Genomic DNA, 25,560 nt, shown 5'->3' with positions numbered 1-25,560 from the left:
TACCCGACATGTAACTCGTAATAACCACCGCAACTGTGGAACATATACTTTCTACATACGTTGTAACGAAAAAGAGCGCACCTTTCACTTAGTCTCCGTTACTCCTTCCTCGATCATTATATATCCGTGAATAAGGCGAAACGAAGATTTACCAAAGTACTCCATTAATTCTGAAACAGTTCTAATCTCGAGATCCTTCTTCATAAAATCAAGAACATGAATCGCTTAGCGAATGTCCAAGTATTAAGCCGCGATTAATTATCCAGGAATTCCTACTTTCAGGCGTCTTAAAGTTAACGCGACTCGAGTCTGCGTGTACAGCGTCACAGCGGTCGCAACACGGGGCAAAAAATTAACGAAATTCAGACGCGGAGGGTAATATTCGAGAAGATACTTCGACAGGGTCCTGAGTGGCTGACCGGAGGTTAACGATCACGATAGATTTCCCTTGATGTGTCAATCGGGGGATCGCAGGGGAAGCACGCGCGAAGCACAAGGTGGACAGAGGAGCAGGACAGCGAGTCGGCTGGGGATGTTGGTTGAAGCGAGCCGCGAAGAAGGACGAGTCTGGAGACGAAGAAAGGTCAGCAGCAGCAGCGGCAGCGGCGGCAGCAGCAGCAGGCGAGGACGATGAGAGGTAGGAAGGAGGGAGGGCAGGGTTCTGGAGAGGGTTTCAGTATGGGCATGCACGATGCACGTAGCGAGATAACTGGTTTCGCGCAGCCTGCTATCATGGCACTCTAATTACCAGCCATTACACCCGGCGAACCCCTCTGAATTGTTGCGTTCTCTACCTACACTCGTACTAACCACTCGACCACCGAGACCGGTGTGCCCTGACCGCAGCTTTAAATGCAGAATTAATATACCGGCCGGCACTCATTTTGCGCCGGCGTTGTTGCACGTGGTTTTCTTTCGTCCCGCGCTCTCCCCTCCTTTTATTTTCCATTTGCGCCGCGCCGTTTTCCCGCCTCCAACCAACACTCGAACAGTTTCGTCAATGTTGCATACGGATTCGGAGTTGTTACGAATATGAAAATAAATCGCGGGGTTCCTGGCACGCTACGAAGCATTTGGAATAGTTCAACGAGGTTACGAACTGTATGAGAATGTAATAAAGACTTTACCAGATTACGAATGTTTCCCTCTGGTACCAAATTCTGCGAATTGTACAATGAAAGTTTGTATACGCGTATGAAGGAATTATTTCTATTGTAGGTGAATTCTTAAGTTTGCTAGTGCTAGGAGCTCAGTTGAAGAGGAATATTTGGAATAGGATATTACGCTTTTAACGATCACTTTTTGTCTATGATTAATGTGTATTCATTATAATCCATTCTCTGAGGGATTCAAATCGGTGAAACGTAGGACCAATTACTAGATACGTTGATCATCCCGCTTCTCTCCAATCTTCGAAAATGCTACACCGTAAACGTTAGGCCAATTTAAATAAGGAATTCCATTTTCTCCGGGCAGACGAAGAAAGCGAGAAGATTGGCCGCGTTTCAGACGGCCGAGTAGAATCGAGCCGGGACGAGCTTTCTCATGCGGCCACTTTGAAAAATCGCGGTATTAAAGGGGACCTTTGGACCCTTATCTAAGTTATTGTCCAGACCTGGTAGTACCTCCGGAGATTGCTCGGACGGAATGGCGCGAAGTTATACGTGCAGGGGACGCGCGCGTGTGTACGCGCGACGCCACGTCCACCAGCGTGAAAGGGGCTCAACGAAGGACGATGTCGAGACACGAGGATCTCCCTGCCTCCCCCTACCACGAAACCGTTATCAGTGTCTTATGACGTGCATTAAAGGATTGAAAATGCCAAAGATTGTCAACGAGGCCCTTTATCTGTCCATTAGCCAAATAGCCTCGTACGAATTTCACGCGCCATTCACTGAGCGTGATGGACGCTCCGAAGGACCGTTTCTTGGTACTGATCCGTGCTGTCCATAAACATGGAACATTCGATGGTCCCGGGTTTTTTCTTCGTTCTGCGTCCTCTAACTTCTTCGCGTACATTCTCTGACGTCGATAGAAAAGTGTGTTACTGTAAAACTCGCCGGGTACGGCGGTACACGAGGAACACTCGAAATAAATGGAAAAAACGAACTGATGAAACCATGGAAATATAGGAATAAAAGGAAGTTTATTATTCCCCGATGTGTAGTTATTACCGATTTCCGACAAAATTCAGTTCCCTTCAGCGACAGTTTCTATCACTATCTATCTTACAACACACAGAATTCGATTATTCCGGATTGCCAGTGGCTTCTTTACTCTCAACCCCGGCAAAAACTTCGCTTTTCCTCGCGGAGAATCCTCTCGTGCCCACAGTAAATCGGCTAGAATTCGAACTTGATTACGTCCTCTCGGGGACACACAAGGGTGGAACGTTTGGTAAAGTGCATGTCTACGACGATGGGAAAAAAAGGTGAATAAGCGGTGGACGGGAGTGACGAGAGAAGTCCTTCCGCGGCTGCAAAAACCCGACGGGAAGAGGAATTCCTCGCCGAGGCGAATATATATTTGGCCTGTTCGGTGAAAAAGTGCCCATACCGGTGACAAAATGGACGGGAATCGGCTCGCGTCGTTCGTATAATATCCTTACGGTGAATGGCCGCCTTTATGGTCAGCGGCCGGGCGCAAATGTACGTCTCAACTTTCCTCCGATTGTTCACGTCCCGCCTTCCTGCTCGTGACGAAATGGTCGGGCGTTAAAAGTGCTGCATCCGCAGTAAGTACATCGAGGGCGAAGAAAAAGGGGTGGCGGGAGAAAGAGAAGGAGGATTGCCGGGCCCAAACGGAGGGAAAAGAACGGCCGAGGTTCCTTTTTATTCCCCACCCCGGATTGCCGGCGAGCAGCGCTTCCTTCTTGCGGACGAAAACCGATTAAGCCCGGCTGTCCTGCGAGCAGGGTTGTACCGAAAATGAAATTGCTCTAGGAAGTGTCTGTATTATCTTTCGCGCGTACGGATCCCCTTGGCGGTCGGTTTTTTTCATGAATAAAAAGGATCCCTCCCCCGTTAGCCACCAGGTTCCGTGGGAATTCCCCGTCGGGCGTCCTGCGCGAGGACACCGGACATTATAAGTGATATAAGCCCGGTTCTTCTTCGCTCGCGAACCGGCTAGAGAAATCGTAGCAGTTTCCGTTTCTTCGCTCTCCGGACAGTCGTGAAATCACGCAGGTTGCGAAAGGGAAGACAATCGCGACAGTGGAACTTTATGAAAGTGCCGCACAAATAATCGTTTGTAGAGATTTATGATGGAATTTTGTGAGGATTTTCAATTTTTCTCTATTGATGCGTTTGTCTTATATTTTTTTGTTATGTTCTACGTTAGATGAATCAAGGATTCCTGCGTCTTTAGTTTATGAAACTGATTGATTGTGTCGTCGTACCTTCGTATTCCTATTTGTATATCGAAATCTTCGAATTATGAAAAATTAGCTGTTGGAAAGTACAGCGGTCTGATAGAAATTGCTTAACTTTTCGAAGGTATAAATGTGAGAACCTTTTCACACCAATTGAAGAAAGATATATGAAATGATTCGTAGGACGATTGTATTCGGTAAACCCGAATTCCGCGATTACGAATGATTGTTGCTGCAGAGCAGTACCGGTTAGAGGGCCCGGACAAGCTAATTTATCGAAAGAATGTAACGTCGGAGCGGGGTGATACGTGGGCAGCGGTTATCAGAGCAAGCCAAGCCGACCGACTCTAAATGATCCCTCGTATCGTGATTTACCGAGACCTCCTGGGATCAGTAGTATTTCAGGGGATTCGTCAAGTGACATCTTCAACGTTAAAATGCGATTTCGTGGCCGTCCGATATAATCCGATAAAAAATCTTTCTCCGCGAGGAAAAATAAATCAGAACGACAAGGGCGCGATCGTCCAGAAGTAAATCAATTTCGAACGATCACGTATCATTTCGCGCGATCGATGCTTCGAATTCCTCGGAAATCACGCTAGTTCGGAGAACAGAAGGCGAGGTCAGTCGCGTCCCAGCGAAAAGCCACGATTAACCGACACGTCCACGGCAATCGGTTGAATGCGACCGAAACGAGTCGAACGCGAAGGGAAGTAAATAAAACAAAGCGAGCGAAACGCGGGTAGAGGCGGAGAGAGAAAAACTTGGGTCGGCACGAAAAAGTGGGAAATGCTCGGGCTTCACTCATTAGTCTTTGTACCCCCGGCTAGAATAACAAGTTCGAGTTAACCGGGCGTTTCTAAAGTCTTACGCAAATGAAGGAAAGAAATGAAAAAGGAACGCGGGACAGCTTCTAGAAATGGAAAGTACAGCGGCGGAGCACAGCTTAATCAGTCGTACTGTTCGAGATTTTCTTATTTCGTCTTTCCTGCGGAATACGGGATGAGATTTAAGGGGAAAAAGAAAGAAAAGGAGGTGGTACAAGAAGGTGGAGAAGAAGAAGAAGAAGAGGGAGAAGAGAAATTCGCGGCACCGGAACGCGATGAGGGACCCGGCTTTTAAGGGAGTTTCCCGGCGCCGTCCGGTGCCTGGTCGAACATAAATAAGAGACGTAATCGAACGTAATAATCCCGAATCGATACGGAAGCGTCTTAGTCGATTAAGTTTCCTTCGGGCGGATCGCGCGAGGTTCAGATTAGGGAAAAGACGCGCGAAAACAAAAAAAAAGCGGCGCAGCTATGAAACATTAAGTATAAGAGGGGAACACGAGATTTCAAGGCGAAGGTCGCACGGAATATAAATTGTCGAATTTCATTTTCTACCGAGCCGATGCCGGACGCTAAAATAAAGAACGTTTCAGGAGCAGAGAGAGGGAGGTGGGAAAAAAGAAGAGGAACGACTCTCGCGGATATCGCAAGACGCATAGAGTGGCCTGAGAGCAACCGAATCTCGGATTCCTGGAAGGGACGGCATGTAAATGGAATTAAAGTTTTTTTTAAATATCTCATCGGGGCTCCCTCGCGACGTCCTCACTTGTAATTAGCATTATTATCTCGGGGCAACTGTCTGCGAAACAGACCATCGGGGCCGAGTCCGAGCGCTGCGTGACTGGCACCAGCCGGTGGGAATTGAAAAAGGAGCAACCTTAATCGCACGTTCGCCGCGCTCGGAGACTTCTCAAACTCACGCGTACAGGTATTCCGCTAATTATAAACTGGACACCCGTGTTGTACTTCTGATCACTGATTTTTCTCGTGGCCTCTACTCCTATTCGTGTTTTACTATGTTCCTCGTGTTATCTACGAGGTAACAAATGAGCTGGGAACTTTGCGCTTTTATACGGTTCACAAACGTATAATTTAACGAATTAAGGGTATAACTTTAATCTGAAATGAACTACTGTAGTTTAAGTATATTAGATTGTCCTAGAAAATATTGCATGCTTAGAGAAAGTTTCTTTTTAATTAATTTGCGTTGTAGAGCAAAGTAATGTGCGATATAAATTTAATCGGACTGTCATACATCTTGATAACTAATATTCGCTCTCTTTACATTGATGGATTAGACTACAGTCTTAAATACATTTTTCAGTCGAACACTGGTACTTAACATAAGATTCTTGTATAAATATCTATATTTCGCAAAAATCAATTTGCTATAATGCTTGCCTATCTAAACAAATAGTACGTGTCCGTAAAGTACTTGACTTATTCTCAAATCATCCCCCAAACTAAAACATGAAGACCTTCGATAGACAGATTAAGTCGCCTATCAGATTTCCACGAACGTTTCCAAGGAACAGTCTTAGCACGTTAATGAGTGAAATCTTCTCGAAGTCGATAAATCTTAGCATAGTACCTCCTTTCTTAATAGCAAGAGTCTCGTTATTAAAATAAGCTCCCCTTGAATTCCTTGAAGTACTAAATAAATTTACAAATGCTTCAGAAGGATACTGCTTACTTCGCTCGTCGTTCTACAATGACGAACAAATTGCAAGTAACATGCTCTTTCCGAATATTCAAACGGAATCCTTAACGACTGTTCTCGTCGATCACTTCAAGTCTTCCAAAAGACGCGTTCCCAACCATTTTACACGTTACAAAGATTCTCGATTAAATCCCACACAATTAATTTACTATCATCGGACATACATAAAACAATGCGCTTCTCCAGCTAACTTTTACTGTTTCATCAAAGTAAATACGAATGTATAAAAGTTCAAGTAATCACTTAAACAACACAGCATTTAATCAAACGGAATATATCGATGTTTCGTTACAATGACTCGGCTGCACGTTCGCGAAAGAAACCCTGTACTTTCAGCGAGATTAATTGTCCGAGTGGCCAACCGAAGTTGGCGGAAGGTAAAAATTTCTCGCGCGGGCATTAAAACGCCTAGAGCGGAATTGGGCGCGGAGAAATACTGTGCCGGCGGTATTCAGCCGTTTCGAACCGGCTCTCGCGGGAAATTTCTTCATTTCGGAAAACAAAGCGGCGTAACAGCATGGCGTTAACGTAACGAAACACAGGGTCGCGTTGGACGGGCGCAACGCCACTAAAAATTGCTGCCGTGGACGTTTATAGTCGTGCAACGTGCCGTGCCATTCAAAACGGCTTATAAATAATAAAAAAAAAAGAAAAAATGGGCGAACCGGTGGCCCGGCCGAACGTGCTGGTTCTATTTACAGCAGCATTCCCTTGCTCTTTAACTTGTCGCGAAACGCGACTCGAACCGTGTTCTCCGCGGCCGTGCTCGTTCCCGTCGCATTGATCCCGATAATACGCGATTTAATTCGGTCCCGACAGCAACTGTGACAGTCTCGGTTACGTATTTTTGCGTACACCGCTGACAGAGCTCGCCCGGTGGCAATTCATCGTGATCGAACAATGGGGGGCGTTCAACTTCTGCTGAATGACGCCATTCTTCGGTCCTTTTGCAAATACGAAGCACAATTGAAGACTCGGAGGAAGCTTGAAACAAAAGTTTCGAAAAAGAGGTTTTGTAATTTGAGAATGTATTTCTTGACCGGCATAGCAGGATGAAAATTGTGTTCGTTTCGATGGATCGTAGTTTTTTACGATGTTCCAAGGATGCCGCGGCGACCATTTTTATTCCTTGTCTATAATCAACCTTTCACGTTCGCAATTAATCACCATACGTTCAGATAGGTCGGACGTTTAATTATAATTCGCACATGATTAAACTACGTTTCATAATCGTTAATGCAATCGGGTAATCGAGTCCTTTCCAAAAATCCGGATTCTTGTCGTTATTTTATGAAAGCGCTCGAAGCTTGACGATAATGAAATGTAGATATTGAATCCTCGCGACTTTAATTCGACCCGTAAAACCACATAAAATTTAATTGTCGGTGAAAAAAGTCAATATTGCATGAGGAAGAAACAAATTTATTCCCGTTGGAATAAATGGATCGATTTTAATGAAGATACTGAATTCTTCAGACGATGTTATCAAATCATCGGACTTTGCTCTCTCGGTTAGACCTTCTATATCATAATTTATATTCGAGTCGCCGTACAAGCAATTAACATGGAACGCGGAAAAACCGGCTCGATCTCTCTTCTTCCCTCTCTCTCTCTCTTTCTCTCTCTCTCTCTCTCTCTCTCTCTCTCTCTCTCTCTCTCTCTCTCTCTTTCTCTTTGAATAATATTAATCGCAATTATGAACCGCGTGTTTAGAGCTGTCGGCGATTCGCGGGTGAATGAAAAACACGGCCTCGTTGTTTCTGTATCATTGCAGCGACTCCAATTGGAAAACAGCGTGTCAATTTGATGCCCGCGCCTCGCCTCTACGCCGCGATATAAACTTTACACGCGCCGACAGCCGCTATAACGCCGCCAACAATGGAAACAATGGAAACGTTAATTTACAACGCATTCGGCCGCGGATGGACTCGAAAAATCGTTATGCTTGATGGATCGCGAAATAGCACCCCGACCGTATCGAGGGTAGCGCGTGTGCGTTCGTTCGTATTCCATCGAGCTTGTCCCGATAATGACGAATGAAATGACTGTGCATTGACGTTCGTACAAGGGACGGTTCACGATGCCCATACAGATATTGCGAGATAATTGTTATCCGAAGGATTGCCGAAACGCGCAGAACGGTGACACATTTCGAAATTTCCCTTCGGTTGAGTCTACAGCCGTGACACAAATGAATTGTCCTATGAATCAATACCGAATTCCCAACTTAGACGTGACACTGTTTAAGAAAAAACAATTTTAGCGCGACATTTCCACAACGTCAGAATATTTGTATTCCCGATAAAAACTCTGAAATATACGTATGTCAATTTTTCGTAAACGTGACTTAAGTCAAACTTCCATTTATCATATTAATTCACATCCGCCCGAGTGTCGGACAGATGATAGAACACAAAGACGAAAATAATTCCCTCCGATGCCCGGGCATTCTTTAATCATTCCGTTCCGCCGAAAATACGGTTACAACATGATTCATATTGACAGGATCATGATAGTCCGAAATAATATAAGTTCGACTGAATAATTCAAACAAAGGTTTGTTCCAAAGCCGACACTCCGACTCCCGAGTCTCTCTTTTCCAGTGTTAATCGATCAATCCGGTATCGCCGGCTGGAATCTCTGAAACCGTAAGACAAACCTCTCGCCTCTGATTAATATTAATCTCCCGCCGAACGAGCAAAACTCGAACGGAACGCGAACCTCGACCGCGATCCTCGAGAAACCCGCGGGAATTATAAATGGCGGGACACGATCGGGTCCGCAACAATACGCGCGTACGTAACGGGATACGCAAATATTTGTTATTACTCGGAAACTTTCACGAATCGCCGCGATAGAGTCCGGGGGAGGGCTAAACGTTACGAAAACACGCAGCGGCCGCGCGCCGCGAACTTTTCCCGGAAGAGGTCGATCATCCGTAATCACCGATGCAAATCTCACACCTCCGAAGCGGTACACCGTTGAACCGTTCGTGCTGCTAGGCAACCGGAGAAAGTACGATTTTCGCATCGCGAGCTGTACACCGTATTCGTACAGCTCCGCGCAAGATAGAAATCGCCAGCCGTATGTTTCGCGCGCTCGATTAGGAAAAATATTCGCCTTCATCTCGGAGCGTGCTACATGCTGATATTCCGCCGGCTGCCATTGCGCAACCCCGCCGCCACGTAGATCGTCTGCCAATCGGCCAATTACGGCACCGATACGGTCAGAGGTCCGCGGTGTCTAACGAAACGCCAACGAGATTCTACTTACTTCTAAATCGATCGAGGCTATTTCTAATTAACGCCGTCCCTGTTATTTAGGACCGATTGTGCAATACCCGCTATGAAAAAGGAAAATGAAATGTCGTAATCAACGATACTTGACGTTCGCAGGCATTGTCGTTGCCTTTTCTGAACTGCGCACGGTATCCATGAATGCGCGAATCTGTTACGTGCGAACTGTAAATCCGTACGTTTGCGAAATATAATTTCCTTCGATTGTTTCACTTAAACAAACCGGTGAGATATTTGTATGTTCACATTGTTCCGAAACCTTTTTTTGAATATTGAAAGCCGAGTACAAATGATTAACAAAAGTGCAAAATATTAGAGTATCGTGTTCCTTGTATTTAATAAATACCGTTTAGACGGACAATCCAATGATCCCGCAAGCACGTCTTCACGTTCGTTCGCGAAGAAAAAGTGGAAGCGGAAAGTGAAAGTAACCGCGACTGCGGGGCGTATCTTTCGATTCACCCTCCATCGAATTTCACCGTCGATTTCATGCCGGTAGAGCTCCGGTCCGTATGTAATTCTAAAATTACCAAATTAAGTATCCCCTCCTGTTTTCATCGCAATTACGTGGATTCAATTCGGATGCCAACGGTGCAGACGATTGCATCGGACGCATCCTTTGACCGGTTCCGTTCAACAAGTGCACACGTTGAACACAGAGGGTGGTGGCGCGGCTGCCGCCGCGCAGCACCGCGCCAGTCGACGCATTACACGCGCATTACCTGCCAATCAGTAATCGATTTGACTACCATGGTAACAGAGTACTCTTTTTTCAGTGGCCCGATAACGAAGAGAGGGATAACCGGGAACCGGGAACGGCAATACACTCGATATTAACTCGATTCGCGCTCAGTGCGCCGTCCGACGGCTAAATGAATTAACCGCGGTGAAACGGGAATCGTCGGTCGTAAACAGCACCGGCTAGGTAACCTCGATAAATCTGAACATCTATGAATACACTTGGAACCACCGAACCCTGAAACATTCATTGCCCTTTCATCCGGAATTATCTAAAACATTTTGCCAGTAAGTTCCTGAGATAGAACGAAAATAGACGTTGCATTTTGTCTTGTTGAACCTCATTCCGAAATGTCGAAGGCGAGACAAATTGAATCGTGACTTATCATTGTCCTATGAATTGAAATTAAATCGACGTCGTTATTTAATTAAAGGAACCTATTTGTAACGTTTGTATAATGCGCGGCTCGGTTGATTTACATATTCCTATCATGAAACATGCGATAAGGAATTCGTAATCGACTCGTGCCTGCGAAGGCGTAATAGAAAGGTGTTGAACAAGATTTTCAATTTCTCGATAAATCCGTTAACAAGGCTTTTGTTCCTTGATCCCGGGGATACAAACGGGAGTAGGATATATTGTAATTGGTACGCGTATCGTCGTATACGTAATACCGTTGTTCAAAGTGAAAAAGGGAAGAAAAAGGGGGACACGGGGAATCGAAGAACTAAGTAGCCGAGCGATATTCGCAACGGTATTTCGATGTCAGCCATAACCGTTCGCGGCGGTCGTTTGGTTCCAGACTGCGCCCGTGACTTCCTGTCCAGCATAATTTTCTTGGACGAAACGCTACGACCAGATTCCGGAAATGGTCAATTGTGGCGAGCGTTTCGATGTTCGCTCGTGCCGAGGACATCGAATCAATTGCACGGCACCGTAGCCAGGTAAAGCCGACCAATTTGAATTCGGACACAAGTGCCCGTAAACCGTTCGAAAAATTCTTATCTGCTTTAGAATAATTTTATTGCGCGATTCGTAACCGTTCCATCGAACCCCTCCGAACGATCGAGCCTGTTAACATTCTCCGTCAGCGTTGCATCGTATTGTTAATAAAATGAAATCGATCGTAAAGAACGGAACACTTCCAATAATTTCACTAACCTCTCGCCTCGTGGTGTCGTGACCGATTTATGCTGAAACAAACGAAACATAACAAATATAATAAATATCAGAAGTTCTCATAGAGAACAGTTGCCACAAAATATCGAATGTATACAATACGCTTTATTCGGTAACAAAACATACCCTAAAACCGCCATCGCAAAATAATAATATCCCAAAGTACACGAAACCAACATGCATCGCACGGATCACACCTAGTTTACCAACTCCACCCAAAAGTGGATCCCCATTCCGACGGTCTAAATTCAAGCCCCCAATTCCACACTCCGCCCAGCTTCGAATTCCATCGAGAGACCCGGCTGCCGCAAGAAAGACCCGCGATCGACTCGACCGTAAACCACTCTCCGGCTGCTCGAACGATTCGTTTTCCGGGGATCTTCGGCAGCCAGGGTTTACCGTGCGCGTATTTAAATTACAAATCGCGGAGGAGATAAATTCCGCGGGTGGAACGTTACCCGCGCGGGCGCGCCGCCATGGAACACACTCCGATCCGGCCGATAGCGGCGCGGACTTCCGACGTCCATTAAAGTCTACGCGAGTGGCCGCGCACCTGTGCCCGCGGAAGATCTTCCCGTGATCACGGACGTGTCGTGGTGGATGGATTCCGCCCCGGGCGTTTCTGACAGACGATACGATAAATCAACACGATCCTCTTCTCTGCTGGCGTCTGAACGCCGGCCGCTTTTCAGAGGAACCGGGGGCCATCCGTGACCGCGCGATCCGCGGGCAACCGACCGGCGGGGTGACACGGGTGAGATGGACGGGCAGGAAACCGAAATTACGCCCGCTTTACTCCGCCACCGTGGCCCGCCGCCTATGGATCTAATTTATCGTCTTTAAATGCAGATCCCCGAGTGCCCGCGGGCGGGCTGGCACCGGACTAAGCTAGACCCAACGGACACCGCGAGCCTGCGCCGCAACGGTGCGGCACCGTTTCCCGCGCGGTTCAACGCCGTCTGCAATTAGACGCGCCAGTCAGGAAGTAGCTGAACCACCGGCAACTTTTGGCCGGGATATTCGCCTCCGGCGGACAACGATTTCTGCCGGGATCTCTTTCCAAACTCGTCCCAGATCCGGCCGCGATAAGGGAACCGTCCGATATAACCGCCTTTTACGTGTAACCCGGCGTAAGGACACGGGAAGACGCGCTCCTTTCGAGCTACGATCCCTGCGATACGTCGATCATTCTAAGTATCAGATCGATGGCTCCTTTAAGTTTCCTTTGCGTTTCCTCCTCCGGTAGTGCATGCTAATTGACGGGTTGTAAGTGGTTTTCGTTTGTTGAGATTAACTGTAGGGGGAGGATGTCCGAGGGAATTGGACCTTGTGTTGGTTTGATGATTTTGTGGGTTATATGGGGATGGTATGCGTGTATTTGTTGATTTCTATGGAATTTACTGCGTGAGATAGAACCTGTAGAATTATTTTCTCTCGGCGACTCTCAATGGTGGGTACGAAGTGAACGTTGTTTCTTCTTGCTGCGAAAGTGAAACGTGAATTCTCGAGAAGTCAGTTGAAGAGTGGATCGAAGAGTTTTAAAATATGCTCGAGGAAAATTGATACTGATGGATAATATTTAAAAGGATTCAATCTTTAATGCATCTGGATGATAATTGCGTAACGCGCGGGTGAGAAATTTATTTTCCGCGGCATTGCGTTTTAATGGCGGCGATCGCGATAAAATTTTCAGTGTGCATAGGCGGTGGCCTAATTGACTCGATCACTTGACATGGCACGCCACCAGTTATCAAATGGAGCTGTCGGCTCGAAGTATAATTTGATTTATATGTAATTACCGAGACCTCCATTATTTCCACGTGACGCGGATCAAACTCGAATTAGCTTAATCATAATCGAATAGCAGCCGCTTTCAGATCGGCCGTGAGCGATTAGTCGACGCTTCTTTGACGGATGATTCCGGCTCTTTAATTATCCCCGTTTGATCGAGCACTTTTGCTGCTTCTTATCGCCCGAACTTTTCTATCTTCTTTCCTATACGCGTCGTTGTTGTTCCCTGAACGGCGGAATACTTTTTCCAACACCTGCTACAAATTACCCGATCGATTAATCTCGACGCATAGAATCGTAAGTATCTCCTAGGTACTCGAACCAATTTCACAAATTTCTCATTAGAATCTTCGAAGTATTTTACAAAGAGTTCGTTTTCGGTAGATTCATAAGAAACGATGCTTTCGAATATTACCAATATACACGTGTCGCTTAATTTTCTAGAGGCGTAACTTTCATTAGATCGATCAACCGAATTTCACTCGGAAACTTCGTTCGAAGTCTTCGAAATCCTCGGCGAAAAAGTCTATCACCGCCGCGAGACGTCATGGCGACGGGCTGCCCGGACCACAGCGCACGGCTTAATTAAACGTATCCGCGTAAGACGATACCCGGGACTCGAATCGCGGTTTCTCACGTGGAAGCGTGCTTGCACGAATGGTGCAAGCCCATCGTAAAAGTTATCGTACAATTACCGTACTGTACAACCATCTCGTTGACGTTTATCGTTCGACCTCCCAACATTTTCATAGTCTATTGCTCTCGGCCCGGTGCCGGCTCGTCCTTTATCCGTATCCCCGTGCGCCATTATACACGGCGTCGCGAAACCACCTCTACCGTCGATCTTTTACATTTTTCGCGGACGTTATCGCCCGCCGGTGAAATACATTATCCAAAAGTATTTCTATCTCATCCCTGTAATAATCGAGACCTCTGCAATCTTTACGATAACGAACGGAATACTCGTCCGAGATCTTAACGTTAAAACTTCGTTGCCCCTTCTTTTAATATTTTTCTTCTTGGAAGTAGGCGATACTTCCTTCCATACTTTAAAACTTCCTCCCAGAACATACACATTCATTTGAAATTTTAATCCCCACGGGTACGAGATCCAGCTTTCGGTAAATAATAAAATTTCTCCGTTGCTATAACCATATTTCATGCATTTAAATATATATATTATTTTTATCGGCTCGAAGCTGGAATTACCTGACACACCGCCGAACTTCAAATACAAAATTGAACACCGGAACGCCAAGAATTTATTCCAACAACTCTTGTTCTGTGTGTTTTCCCCTAAATAATTGAAAGCATCCACCACAAAATAAAAAGCGTCATCAATATTTCTATCAGTCTCTCCAACGGACAACCAATGTTTTATCGAGGTACGCTGGAATCGTATCGAGCGTGTACAACCGAAGATAACAATCTCCAAGGATAACGCCCGAAGCTTAAAGCCCGCCGAAGATATCGCGGCTAATCCACTCCCACGAACACCTAGCGCGCACACCGGTCGCAGGGTATTGTCTAATTCACCTGAGACCCCTCCGTCAGAAAACTCGGTCCGTTTTTGCCACGCTTCCGTGGCCTCGGCACTCCACATTCCTCGCGCGATTTTATGGGCCCGCGGGACGCGGAACGATCGAGAGGACGATTTCCACACACCCGGTACCCCTCATATGCATAAGCAAGGGATCTACCGGACGTACTTGTCCGTTAATCGCGTCCAGCTCTAGAGCGAGAACCGCGTTCTCCGATTACACCGATAATAAATTAGCGACGGGGGCTAATTTAATGAAGGATAGATCGCCATTATTTAAGTAATTCAATCCGAGACGATCGCACGACTCCTTTCTTCCCTGCGAGCGCGAACGGCGGTATGTGGTGCAACGGATATTACAGTTAGGCGAGCGCAACGGTCGCCATTGCGAGCCGACGTTTAAACCAAATACGCGCGAACGGTTTGCAGCAAAAGTTCGAAAGAGTATGGACGCAAATTTCTTTCGTTTGACGAAAATACAGTTAAGGTTGCGGTTATATTGCAGTTGCGACGCTGTATAGGAAGTGCAGAAATATATTGCATCGTTTTACTATGGAAATATTTATGTTGAATAGCTGGTAAAGCAACGATCATCGATCCAAGTGTCGATATTGTTCTGTTTCTTTGGTTCGATCTCTTTCGTAATGGATGTGGAGAAATGCATTGGCGCGGTGTTCATTGGAGCTACTATAAGCGAACTGGAACCATAAGAATATCGCACGTCCACTACAAACGCAGCGAAGAAAACTATCTTGAATAGCTTCTATCAAAGTTATGATTCAGTCGTCTCTTCACTAATATCAAAGCAAAGATACAACCACGGTCTAAGATAAATTTGTGTTTTTACTCTTCCGAAACAATTGGCATTATCTTGCCAGAAAACGCCGCGGAACCCGATATTGTCGCGAAGCGAACCGCTCGCGGGCAGCCGCTCGTTTCCAGCGCGGCCGTTAACGATCTTCGTTAACCGTCGTCGTTCCGCCGACCAGCCGCGTCCGAATTAACGCAACGCATTAATTAGAAACGCGACGAAAAAAGGAAACGCCACAAAGGGGGCCGGCGCGCAAATTAACTTGACCTCCCGACGAATTTAATTCGATTAATTAATGTGCGAGCAGCTACCTGGCGTTCTTCAGCCCCGGCCGTACGAGGCCGATGAAAACACACATCGATGCGATTCATAATTAGGCGAATCCTACGAAACTGGACCGCTGCGGGGTCCTTGTTAATTTATAATTTACTCTCGATATTTTCCTGTTTCTGCGCCGATCGGTCGCTCGGTAATTAATTAAGAATCCTCGGGCGGACGGAGCAACCGTGCTGATTTGATAATCGGAACGAACAACGATCGTGACGTTATCATTGTAATCCGTGCCGATGATTTCGAGCCCCGGATTTTGTCGGACAGTTGGACGTTTCTTCGACCGCTCGAAATCGTCCGGCGTGATTAATCGAAGATCCTCGAATAAATATCGGCGGGGGACGCGCGGAACGGCGCGGCCGAATCGAGCGAACGGCGAAAATGATTTTGACGTGGGTAAATCCAGGCGCGGCCGGCCCTAATGCTGCTCGACGTCGAAATCTGTTTCCTCTCGCCGGCAATTTCCTGTCGTTACATCCGCGGCGGGCGCGTTCGAATTTGCAAAGCCGATAAATAATGTATCAGCGCGCGAAACTTTATCCCGCAATGAATCAACGTGTGTACGGGTTGGAAATAGCGCGGCGGAGTAACTTGTTGTGATGTAAATCAGGACGGATGAATCGAGACAGAGAACAGAAACTCCGTGGCGCGTCGCTTCTGTGCCGGCAGGCTTGTAAGCGATTCAACGAGATTACAAAGATAGCATTGATACGGAAAAGAGTGAAACGAACGAGCCACCGCCACGTCGCGCCGGCTACCCGAGAGGCCGCGAGACGCGTCAACTCGCCGGCTATCCCGATTAGTCAGCGACGGGGATTGGTCGCGAAAGTGAATCCCCGCTTTCCAGATCGGTCGTGTTTTAACCCCTTGCCTTAGGACTTATATCTCAACTGTGATAAATTCAACTGCTTTGTCATTAATGATTTATTGAGAAAAAGAGGAACGTTCTAGGCATACCCTATATCCACGTTTACTCTGAAGTATAATAATTGGTAACAGAAGAATAATATTTAATTTGAATTCACATGAACTGAGTAATTCATGTTTGTTAAATTCTATTTAAGATCTTCGCCATGAGTCGCGCACGTTACTGTAAGGCAAGGGATTAATTGTAATCTAAATGTGCAACGAGTTAGAACTTTTGTCACTTCTATCGTTCCGTTACTCGCGTTTTGAATATCGAACGCAGGATCAAATTTCAATTTTATTTTTACCCACTTGAAAATAACGGAATTTATACGTGTCCTTGGGAAATTTTGAATGATTGATTGGAAATACGAGAATCGAATATTTCCTAAATTTGTGATTTTTCTAGTTTCTCTCTAATGCTCTTAATCAAATTTCAAAGAGTTTAACAGATTATATACGTTTCTGATGTATGATGTTAAAACGTTCCGACCGCCATCGAGATGTAAAGCTCGAAGTTTCAGAAGGTATGCATAACAGCGACGTCCATAATATAACGAACAACCGTGGAACGATGACGTTTCGATGAAAACCTTTAATAATAGAAATCCGATAGGTTGCGCGGTGCCATTTTCGTTCTTCTATTGGCGCAGCCGTATATAGCAAGCGGCAGATACAAGTCGCTACACCGGCAAACAATCCGGTGCGCATACGATACACGCGGAACGCGACGGGAAGTGTATGAGCAAAATATTCCTGGATTAAAAAACCTTCCTCGACGAGAGCCACGAATGGAGTAGCGGAAGGGGAACAGGGGGTGGCAGACGAAGCAGCTTCCTCTAGGAAAAAGTAGGATGGATAATGCCTGATAACGCGCTCAAAGCGTGCTTTTGTTCGCCAGAAATAGAAAATATTGCAAGAAGCCCGAATGAAAACTGGGGAGCTCTATTATTACCTAGAACCCATTGACTCGATCCTGGAACAGTGTTTAAGAGGTAGTTCATTAAATTCTAGAACGTACAATACCTTCATTATTCCACAAAAAACCGTCATAATATTCCTCTCGAATATTGTAAAATTTCATGTCCATTCTTCCGCGATAGATTACAAAGTAATAATTTGAATAAAACCAACGATATAACCGGGATTGGAATGACGGAGCAACCAATCTATTGAAGAATATCCCTTCGTTGAATAAATCACAGCGAATAACCAACAACCGGTATACCGATCAAGCCAAGGACCGGTGATCGACCGTGTACAACTGGTCCGTGATCGCGCGTCGGTTTAATTGCTGTTGACGCGTCGCATCGAAAACGCAGTCTAACTTGTCTACGTGACCGGGGTTGAGCCGAGCGTCAAGTCGACATTCGCTAATCGGTTAATTAAATCTGAGGAATTAATATTCCGCGCGCGGCGCGCACGCGGCTCGCATACGATACGCACACCGTAAGAATCCCGGAGCTATTAATTTCGCGATTCCACGTTCCGCGAAACGTTTTCATCTTGCCGTGGACGGGGCGCCGTTAGAGCGGGAAGTTCGAGCGGGCATCTAATATCGGCAACCGGGGACCCGGTTTTCAATCGCGATCCCACGGGACAAATATCGGGGCCGGCCTGGAGGAAAAAATTGCGCCATTAAATGTGCGTTTAATCCGTGCGTCCGTCCCGAGCATTAATCTCAATTTTCCACGGCAGCCGAACGTAATTGCTTTTCATAAAAACATCTCCGATTTCGTTCGCCGCTCCGGGCCGGCCGGTGTCCGATATCGACCACGTTGCGGAACGCCCGTGTACGAACGATATATACACAACGTATACGTATGTATGCACATATTTACATCGAAGCAAGACTTAAGACGTAATAATTATTCCCCGGCCCTCTTCTTCCTGGATCTAGAGGGATAATAGAAAAAACGCCGGAGAGCCTGGCGCGCTCTCGACAAAGTTCCCCGGGAACCCTCCGACGAAAATAATAATAGCCCTTGTGGAACGGGCTTCCTGTAGAATTTTCTTTGAGGACTTTTGACGGGTCCTGAATGCTCGAGGTGTTCTGCGTTATGGTTTATGATGAATACATCGTATCGTGTTACCGGGCTGCTGCTTTTCTCTTCTCCTCCTTTTTTCCTGTTCCTCCACTCTACGCCACGAACGTCCCTCTCGCCGCCCTTTGTGACGCAACGTCGTCAGATTTATGAACTCCCGAGTGATCTACCCGCCATTTTGTCCGGCGACTTCCAGGCGAATCGAACGCAACGACGTTCGGACGTGATCGTTTATTAATTTCAAGGATTTTCCGCGGAAATTTGGATTTATGGAATTTGTTTCTTTCACCGGGGTACGCCATTTTCCTGGGCACCATGCGAACTGGATAGAACCGGCGGACACGAATTAATTCGTTGAAATTGCGCGGCGGGGGGATGTTCTTCCGCGCGACCGCTGTAAATAACTTTATCGAACACTTGCGTCGATGGTATTTAATTACACCGTAATGGATTTGCGAGGATATTATATTAAAACGCATGATAAAGTGCGATCGTGTCCGGTCGAATACAAAAACAAATAAATTGCCTTGGCACCGGTGTACACCGGCGCGTAAAAGTTTGGTCCCGGTTCTAAGATTCTAATATTCAGCTCACGAGGGGAAATAGAGTAAACAAAATCTGTATGATTCACTGTTCCTTGCGTTTAATAGATTTATTCGAGATCCGTTTCCAATTTTTCCTCCGGTTCGTGCAACTCGAATCGCGCGCACGGAATTATTTTACTGCTCCTTAGGAAATTAGCTTTCCTATTAAAACCTGCTCATTACGAAGACGGGAAGTTATTTCGACGAAAGAGACGTAAAACAGTTTCGAGAGATAGCATTAACCTAATATGGATTAATAACCCTAATTTCGTCGTTTTTGTAATTTCGCGTCCGAGATTCCCCTCGCTGAACGAGTTCCCTTCTCGTCGCACGAACGATCGCGAATTTTTGAACAATGGTGTATCGAGCCCGTTCATTTCGCAATTACGCTTAACACGGGGAACAGGTTGCGAGCTCTTAACGAATTTGTTTAATACGAGTCCGGCATTGTTTCCGGTGTTCCGCGAGAAGAATGGAATCGATGCACGACGCGTCTCCGTCTCCTTTTTCGGTCATTCCGCCGGTTAACTGCCGCCCAAATAAACGAGATATCAGGAATAAACGCGAAACAACGGCTAATTGAACGTGAGACAAGAGGCGTTAACGTTAAGGGAACGAGTCGACCGGATCCACATAAAAAATTCACTTCGCCGCTGAAAGACTAGTCGTGTACTCTTTGGCGCTTCTCGTTTCTTCCGCGAGAATTGCAATTTCAACGGAAAAAGATAGTGCGTGTATTTAAATTAAAAAAAGCGTTAAACGTTTAATGATTTCCGGAACTACGATTAAAGCGTAATGAAAGAGTAACTACTCCTGTACGAACGCACGAAAATACGGATATAAACCGTGTCGCGGTAGTTGGTGTGTGTGCATGTGTGTGTGTGTGTGTACGTCGTACACGACGCGTATGTACGTGCGTTAGGAACGCGAAGCGACTACCTAAGCCTCGCTTTTAATCTAGGCCAAACACACTTCACGGTATTCCCGTGATGAAAATTGCTGCAGCTGCAATTTCAATCTTACGAATTCTTGTTTCGGCCGAAATATTAAATTCACCTCTCGTCAAACGCGACACGCACCCCCCCTTCCGCACGAAGCTACCGGGAAAAGGCGCGGTATTGCGCAAATATGTGATACGTTTTAATTGCCGCACGAACGAACGGATCTTCCCTGTTTCTTCGATTCCGGTTTTCCATCGGAAACGAAGAGAATCGAACAACCTTTTCGTCAACGGTTGAAACAGACAATTCAAACGAACGACTTTTCGCGTATCTTTTGTATGAAGAACACGTTCACTGTATTTAAGTTTCCAATATTAGAAAGTTCAAATATTTCAATATTTGACCGGTCAAATATTTGAATGTTTAAAGTTAACGTGGAACGAGTTTTCGCGAAATTCTCCGAGCGTTGTATTTAAATATCTTCATTTTAAATTGGAACGTTTGCATCGTTAAAAAACACCCGATCTGCGTCATTACTGCATTGAAATATCGGAGCTACGTGTGCTCGTAAAGATCATTGCCACCATTAATTTGTATACCCGAGAGCATTGCGATCTGCGTGTTCCGTATCTCCTATTCGATTCGTCAGTGAACGAAATTATGAAACTCACAATGCCAACCGTATTGTTCAACAGCGCCGTCTTTATAATTCAAAACCCCCCGAACTAATTATCCAACCACAGAAGCGCAGTATAATCGTGCGGAAACGTTAATTACTCCGTCAATAATGACCGCCCCATCGTCCGCTCGCTTTCCTAAGCACTTGTAACTCAAAAATCAAACGTCTAACGCACACAGCGAACACATTCGAGTATACCTCGAACGAATCCCAACCGTTCTAAACGTTGAATAAAAGAGAAATCCTTGCATACCGCGTTCAGCCCACGAAATTCCCACAAGCCCGCTACCGTGCATTGCGACGGGCCAAGATGGAGGAAGGAGAGTGGCAGCCACGAGTCGGGCCTCGTTCGCACATCGTCTTTATTTATTCGCGCCCAACCGCCTATTATACGTGCGTCGTGTAGACGTATCACTCGAAACTTTTAACACGTCGTGTCTTATCGGGCCGCGTCCCTCGACGAGCGTTAATACAACACGATACCGCTAAATATGGTTCAGTGAGTTCTTCATGCTCGAACGGCTCGGGACCTGCTCCTAACGCGAATCCCGGGAGAGAGAAGCGCCTCGCTACCGGTCCCCGGTGGTACCTGGGGCCCGGGGCCCGACGACAAGTGTATCCCTCGCGTGTCGGTGGATTGTGTTCCCGTTCCTGTTCCCGGCGCGGCGCGTCCGTTCGCGCAACATCGCGCGCGAGACGTGTCACGGTCACGTTCAACGGCCGATTCCGCGCGCCATTTCCGCGGCGATCCTCTTCTCCGCCGGTACCGTGCGCGACGGGAACACCTTTTATTCGCGTATACATGTGTTACAATGTTCCCGGCCTGGGACCCGAGCACCCGCGACGCGGCTTCATGAATTGACAAGCGTGAAAGAGCCGGGGAAGAGGAGAAAAGACGTGGCCGAGGGGAGCGCGACAGGGCTTAATGTGCCCGGGAATTCAGGTTTCTTTGGTCCGTTTCGATTTACTGGATCCTCGCGTTTGATCGACTGATTCGATTGTTTCAGACTGCAACTGTTGTGCGATTATAATTGAACGATCGATTTCAGGCACTTGCAAGACTCTTGTTGCGTTGAGTTCTAATCGGAACTACTTTATTTAGATTTATTTTCCAGACGCCGAATGTTCTATCTTATATACGGAAGATATTAGCATCGGACGTTCGAATCCCAATCTCCCTATTAAAAAAGGAACTATTGATCGAAGGCAGGCAGAACTAAAAATTAATCTATTCTATAATTCCCACCCGAAATCCCGAACGTCCTCGTAAGCAGTCTTCCATGCCCCAGAAGAGAGTTTTCATAATCGCGTTCCGCTTCGAGCGGGACAAGCAATATTCGAAGGGGGCCGGAGGTTCTCGGCAGCTATTTTCGACTAGCTCGCGCGAGATACGCCCGCAGAAGCGTCTCGATTTTCATCTCGAGTGGCGTGGAGGGCCTCGATGGAGAGGATAGGCCGTACAATTTCGTGGTCGCCACGGACACGGGTCAACGTCACCCCGCGGCGAGAGTCTTCGTATTCCAATTGTGGAGGAGAGACGCGTGGTCGGTTCACGCAGCTTCGACGTTCGGACCGCTCGGATTTAGCATATCAAAGCCTTATCGACTTAGGCGGACGACTCGAGTGCGGATAACCCTCGCCCGGGGACGGAGGCCTCGATATCCATTTGGAAGTGCCACGGGAAATGTGAAATTCAGAAAATACATGCGACACGCGCGCGGTTCCACAGAGGTCCCGTGGTTTAGACTCGGCCCGGCCGGCTGACCGGTCAAGCGAACCGTAAATACGCGGCCGCGCCAGTCGACAAATCACGATCCCCATGGACGCGTGTCCGGCACCCACGTCTGCACGCGGTCGAGCACGCCCGCGATACGCTCGCCTAAACTGGGAAACCAGTGAGCGCCGAGATGGACGCAGTCGCCGATAAATCGGACGTGCGGGAGTTTTATTAAAAAGGACACCCGCGGATTTTCTCTTACGCGCCCTCCTTCGGCCATCCTTCAACCACCGGCAGAGATTGCCTCCCCGATATCCACCGGGAGGCATTTATCATGGAATTTGAGTATACTTTATCGAACCATTGAATGGTACTTCTACGGTGGATTAAGGTGACTGGCTCGCAGTATGTTCGTTAAGCGAGGCTTTCCTAAGCGGTAGATTGAAAGGAGATTTGTATTGCGTTATAAGCTTAACTCGTAAAGTTCTTGAAGTCTAACGTGTTTTCTTACTTTCGTTGGACTTCGAGGAGTTGCGGATTTCTTCGGTCCATTATTCGTGTTCTATATTTGACGCTGGAAACTGGGAAAGACATCCGAGTACCTTGAGTTGTTTGTGTTTTCGTTGTACCAATTTCTTTGAAAACGTTTCGAAACCTTTGCATGCGTAACGCATCTGAGAATATCGTAGAAGATCGTAAAGTGGATATGTCATTTGACAGAATATTATATTAATGAATGAACGAAGTTACAGCATCGAGCAGGAAGGAGAGAAAATTGATTGGACAGTTCGAATTTCGATGATCGAACTCGAATTCAAACGAATCGAGTAAGGAAAATGGAATCGAACACGCGGCGCAATCCTTTAGCACTACTTGCCGCCGATCAATAGCGGTGAGGCACGATAAATGCAGCGAGGGCCTTGCAATATAACCTCGAGCTACACAGCGCGCGTCAACTTCGCCGCAATCTGCATAACCGTGAGCTCATTACCTTTTAATTACCAGCCCCGGCAGCCGCGATGATTTTCATTGCCACTGAAACTCATCTAGCGGCGCGGTTCTCTCACAATGGAAGGGACTTTTCCTCGACAATGTTACACGCCCATTAATTTCGATGGTAACTCCGGTGCACGGCAGCAGCACCGACATGTCGGTGGTGGTAGCGGCGGTAGTGATGGTAGCGGTAGTGGTGGTGGTGGTGGTGGTGGTGGTACTGGCGAAACGATAATTCTCCCCGGTGGTACGTGCAGTATGAAGAACCAAAGCAACGGTATTGTAAGTACGTTCAAATACGGCATGTACACGCGAAATATCAATAAAGGGAATACCTAATTGTATTTGGTTACGAAAACGCGCTCGCTGCTAGTGTTGTTCGGTCGCGAGCGATTTCCACTTCCAGCGAAACGCGAGCGTTTCGCGGTAAATGTTTCATGCGCGCGTGCATTCCTCTTTTTATCAACTAATCGCGAAATGAATTTCCCATCCAGTTTCTGGGAACGTGTTACTGTTTCTTTGAGGGATGAATGTTCAAACGGGATTTAGTCGTTTGACAAAGGCGAACCATGTTGTCGAAACGGTAATGGAAATGGTAATTGATTGTAAAATTAGAAGCTAAGCTCTCGAATACTCTATTTCTGTTCGAAGTCGAAAATTAAATGATGTTTCACGGAGCGAGTGAAGTATGGTTATTCGAAACAACGTCCAGCATTAATAAAGTAAAACTGTTTGCTCCTTTTGGAGTAATAATTGCAGAAAAATTGTTGTGTAACAAAAATACCTGCGTGTAACAGAAATGAATATAACAATTTCGCGATTCGTGAAAAGAATAATGAATAACGAAACTAAATATTCGAGCATGACCCATTTGTTCGTGTACCGTTTGCAGAAAGAAAGTATGAAATTTTAATGGCACTGAAAATAATGGATATTTACGAAACGAAAAACAGTGCTCGGAGAATAGAAATTTTAATTCTATCGAAACGAACAATTGCGAGAACGTGTGGTCGATGGAAATTGTATCAGCTAGACGGTTCAGACAAGAACACGATATTTAAAATGATCCGTAACGGCATAATAACACAAGCTAGGGTCGGCGTGATTTCGTAATCTCTCAAAATGATACCCGCAGGGCTCGCTGGAACCTTTGCCTGCCGACAATCTAGCAGGGTATTATGAAAGCACGACAGGCCGATGTCTTCGTTCCTGGCTGATGGTGTCGCGGAAATTATATCGGCAGAGGCGCAACAGGATGTCCACTGGCTAATGACGGTAATCATGTCGGCCTGGTATAATGTCTTTGTTTGAAGGTCTCGCCGGGAAGACCTACTGAGAGACTATTCAAGCGACACGCGAGTGGCGCTACAGGAAATAGTCCTGGCGGAGGACCTTGATAAACGTGGGACCAGAAGAAAGATATTTTGAATCTGCAGGCACGATTTGTAGGTCCACAAATTACATAAATTCTTGAAACATTCTCGGCTGATAACAGATCTGCATATGTTAATTGATTAGAACTAGATCTGACTATTAATAACTTTGTTAGGCAAAAATGTCTCCTCTGTAATTAAACTTCTAGCGTTTCATCTTTGTCCAGGCTTAAAAATTGACTTTTACGATATTAAATCAAATGAATCCAGTTCTACTCGAATTTATGAGATTCTATGAGTTGAATATAAATTTTCCTTGTGCGTGCACTATCTACATTCAAGCATTTCATACAACAAAAACCCTTTTCCCAGAAACAATACAAAAAAATGTAAAATCAACCTCTATAAATATATTATCGATGCGACCCTCGCAGACATTGAGATATTCTACCATTTGCGCTACCATCGACATCTTAAAAGCTCGGACCGTAACGAGTGAATCAAATTACGCGTCAGAGCTCACCACGGTTACAAAAGACAGCACCTATTCCTCCAGCTAGAAAAATGCCCGCCAAGTTTCAGCGCGTTCGTCTCGTGAAACGCCAAGGGCACAGAGAACCTAGACGCAGGAAGGCAATGGGAGCAAAAGGGACACCGCTGGCCGCCACCTAGGCAAAAAGAAAGCCGAGCGGCACCGGAGGCAGGAAAAGTTAAAAGAC

At 46.3% G+C, this 25,560-nt stretch overlaps 1 long non-coding RNA gene across 3 annotated transcripts in view; it reads right to left on the bottom strand.

The window, feature by feature from the left end:
• The window catches only part of LOC116426920 (uncharacterized), a 210,885-nt gene that overhangs the window by 148,525 nt on the left and 36,800 nt on the right, over window positions 1-25,560 (bottom strand). For all 3 annotated transcript variants that reach the window (XR_012997928.1, XR_004234995.1, XR_012997929.1), the window contains exon 2: window positions 11,114-11,145. This is a non-coding gene — a long non-coding RNA (uncharacterized LOC116426920). The remainder of the gene's footprint in view (window positions 1-11,113; window positions 11,146-25,560) is intronic.

Source organism: Nomia melanderi, chromosome 2, assembly GCF_051020985.1.
Source record: "Nomia melanderi isolate GNS246 chromosome 2, iyNomMela1, whole genome shotgun sequence".
NCBI lineage: Eukaryota > Metazoa > Arthropoda > Insecta > Hymenoptera > Halictidae > Nomia > Nomia melanderi.
This window is presented reverse-complemented; position numbering and strand designations above follow the sequence as displayed.